The sequence below is a fragment of the Myotis davidii genome, unplaced genomic scaffold (genome assembly GCF_000327345.1).
Source record: "Myotis davidii unplaced genomic scaffold, ASM32734v1 scaffold1577, whole genome shotgun sequence".
In the NCBI taxonomy this organism is placed as follows: domain Eukaryota; kingdom Metazoa; phylum Chordata; class Mammalia; order Chiroptera; family Vespertilionidae; genus Myotis; species Myotis davidii.
The window spans coordinates 206,892-210,545 of NW_006288857.1; the positions used below are offsets into that span (position 1 = coordinate 206,892).

At 50.2% G+C, this 3,654-nt stretch overlaps 1 protein-coding gene across 1 annotated transcript in view; it reads right to left on the reverse strand.

Annotated features, from left to right (window-relative positions):
* Positions 1-240, reverse strand: part of CIC (capicua transcriptional repressor) — a 28,521-nt gene extending 28,281 nt beyond the window's left edge. Inside the window, exon 1 of the mRNA XM_015562205.1 lies at positions 161-240. The gene's annotated coding sequence lies outside the window, so the exon portion shown is untranslated. The remainder of the gene's footprint in view (positions 1-160) is intronic.
* Positions 241-3,654: the final 3,414 nt, after the last annotated feature.

Genomic DNA, 3,654 nt, shown 5'->3' on the forward strand with positions numbered 1-3,654 from the left:
CTCTGGCCCATAGTCGACAGTACAAGGCAGACTACAACTCCCATGTGACAGGTGCCTGAAGCACCAAAGAACCCCAGGGAAGAGAAAAAGTCGGAAAGGGCAGTTTCTCATGAGTCTTACTGGACAACCGGAGCACCTTAAACCCAGGGCCCCGACTCACCCGGATTCCGGGCTCTAGTATCGCTGGTGGCTCCTCTCAGCAGCGGCGGTAGCGGCACGAGGGGGAGGTGCGAAGAACAGCCAACCGCCACCCTCAAGCCCCGCGGCCAATCAGCAGTGTCCGGGGCGGTGCAATGACCTCACTGGGTTCTACTCTCTTGCCCCTCCCCCACGTGGTTTTTGCTGCTGGTAGTCCGGAGTAGGAAAGTTTGGGGTGGGGGGAGGGGAAGAGAAAGAGTGATGTCACCTTTCCCTCGCTTGATTGGCTGTCGGGCGGTCAGGACTGCGACCAATCAACCACCTCAGAAAGTCTGGCGCGGCCCCGCGGAAAGCCCTGTTGCCACCGGGAGGGGAGAGAATGTGCGCGTATGGGGTGGCGCGCGCTGCAGTGTAGTCAACGGACAGGACCTGGGATTTGGGGGCCCTGAGGACAAGTTCCCTTTCCAAGACTTTGACATTTAATGGCGGTGCAAGTTTCTGACAGCACTCCTAGGCATGGGCGGGGGAGTGTGGGGGCACGAAGTGGGAAATACGGTATTTCCTGGTGCTTCACACTGCACTCCGTGGAGAGCTACACTGTGGGTGTTCACATCTTGCGAGAGCGAGGTTTTTTAAGGGGAGGGAGGGTCACTCTGGGGAGGAGAGGGGTATGCCCTGTCAGTCGTAGGTTCTCGCTGCCCAGATCCGGGGTTTACACCAGGTGTTAACATGTCTAGTGCATTTATACTCTCTCTGTCCATATTGGCTTGGCCCTGGATAAAGAGGGTAATGGCAGCAATAAACACAGGCCACGGGGAACGCTTCTGCTGCCTGTGTTGGATTCCCAGGTTGCAGATCCGTATGGCCTAACATTCGCACTGCCGACCTGAGAGGGGACTGTGCACGCTGGGGCGTGCTGAGCCTGAGATACCACCTTCATTGGAGCGTTCCCACTGCCCCCCTCCCCCCCCAGGTGGCCCCTGGGAAGGAGTGGTTCGTGCTTCACGGAAGGGGTCGCAGCAGCCACAGAAAGTGCCCCTGGTGGCGGCATGCATGTCCGTGTTACCTGTATCACGGGTATGAAAGAGATTATACCGTGCAGGGGGCACTACTGACCGAGCGTGTGGGAGCTCATGATATGTTGGGGAGAGATTTCCGTCGGTCAGGATGGTGTTTCTTGTTACGTAGTCAGTTTGCATCAGGTTTGAGAGAGATTGTCAGTGGGGTGGTCTGTACTCTCCATGGAGGAACTCACCCTGCCCGGAGGAGCACTCTGCTGTAGTGAAAGGGGTTTCTTCCCTGACTGGTTTGGTTCAGTGGATAGAGCGTCTGCCTGCCGACTGAAAGGTCCGGTTCGAATCCGGTCAAGGGCATGTACCTTGGTTGTGGGCACATCCCTAGTGGGAGTGTGCAGGAGTCAGCTGATCGGTGTTTCTCTCTCATTGATGTTTCTAACTCTCTATCCCTCTCCCTTCCTCTCGGTAAAAAATCAATAAAATATTTTAAAAAGGGGGTTTCTGCTGTCCCGGATTGTCTCTGGCTGTGGTATGTTTATAATGTTCACAGAGGGCTCCCCATTGCTGTATATATGTATTGTTTTTAGAGAGCAAGAGGGATGGATAGAAACATCAATGATGAGATAGAATCATTGATAGGCTGCCTCCTGCATGGCCCCTACTGGGGATCTAGCCTGCAGGGCATATGCCCTGACCTGGAATCCAAAGGTGACCTCCTGGTTCATAGATCAAGGCTCAACCACCGAGCCACACTGGTAGAGCGAGGATAATTTTTTTTTTAACCCTATGGCATATGGTTGTTATGAAGATGTAATGAAGTAACATGTGCAAAGCATTTAGGGTAGTGTCTCCAGCAGAATAAATCCTTAAAAATGTTAGCTATTGTGAATCTTGTTATTCATGAGGAGCTTATTTCTACCTAAAGAGCATATGCTGTCACAGTCTTACTCATAACCTTGTCCTAGATTGTGCTATGGTAATAATGGTGGGGTTTTTTTGGGGGAGGATTCTAGAGTTCAGCATATCTGTGGGGGCATTTATTAATCCACCAGGAAGAATTATAGTCTAGTGCAGCCGTGGGCAAACTACGGCCCGCGGGCTGGATCCGGCCCGTTTGAAATGAATAAAACAAAGACCGTACCCTTTTATGTAATGATGTTTACTTTGAATTTATATTAGTTCTCACAAACATTCCACCCATGCTTTTGTTCTGGCCCTCTGGTCCAGTTTAAGAACCCATTGTGGCCCTTGAGTCAAAAAGTTTGCCCACCCCTGGTCTAGTGCTTGATGTCCCAGCTGAAAAGATTTTTAGCTGTGAAAGCTTGGACCTGTAACCTCTCTTGGTCTCACTCAGCTCATCAGGAAAATGGGCACCATTAGGGCACCTTCCTCATAAAGTTGAGGCAAGGATGGCATGAGATGTTGAATCCAGGGCCTTGCATATAGTAAGTGCTTAACAATTGGAGTGGTGATTTGTATGGGCCCTGGGAAATCCAAGCCATTCAGGAATTCACCATTTCTTCGCCTTCATTCAGGGCCGCATTGTCCAAAACAGGTTACACCACCTTTCAAGGAATCATCTGTCCTAATACATGTGTGTTGAAAGGGAATTGGGTAACTTTTTACGAGAGCATTAAGATTTTTTTGTGAGGGGATCATATAATATTATGAAGGTTACAAAGGCCCAGAGGGTTTAAGTGGAAGGTGGGGTTTCTCCCCGTCTATGGGAAAGGGCTACATTATCCATGACCTAATAAAATGGACATAGTGATATTAGGGTTTATTGCGCCCATTAGTGAGTCTACCTGCTCACAGTGATCCACCCAAGCAGGGGGCACAATATCCATGTGTTATACTGTATGAGGCCGCGTGGACTTTGGGGCGCCCCTGTTCACATGAAGAGTCACACGGCTGATGGAAATGACCCTGTTTATATGGCTTTGGGGGGGGGGGCATACCCAGGTTACTGGAGTTGACCTTGTTAACAGGAATTCACACAGTGTTAAAGAAGTTATGCTGTGTGGTAGAGCACACTAACAAGGGAATAGGCCTTGATGGGGTACACATTGTTTATTGCTGTCTCCCCACCTATCTGGGGCTCATGCTGTTTATGAGGTCCACACTACCTATATGCAGTTCACACCATTTATGTGGTTGGCCTCTTACATGGGGTTCACACAGTTGATGAAGGTTGCACTGTTTGCATGGGTCTCATATCATTTATGAGGGTCACCCGGTCTGAGCTTTCTGTCGGTCACACATGAGCACTGTCTATATGGGATTTATACTGTTCGTGTGAGAGTCACACTGTATATGGAGGTTTATATCAGTTGCGGGCACTGTACTGTCTGTATGGGTTTTTATTGTGGGGTGATACCAGCTGTGTGTCCACTCAGTTCACACCGGCAAGTAAGTCTTACCAGCCTGTTCTATGGCAGACCAGGATCTAGGCACCAGCGATAAAGCAGCTAAGAAAACAGACCCAGCCCCTGCTTTGTGG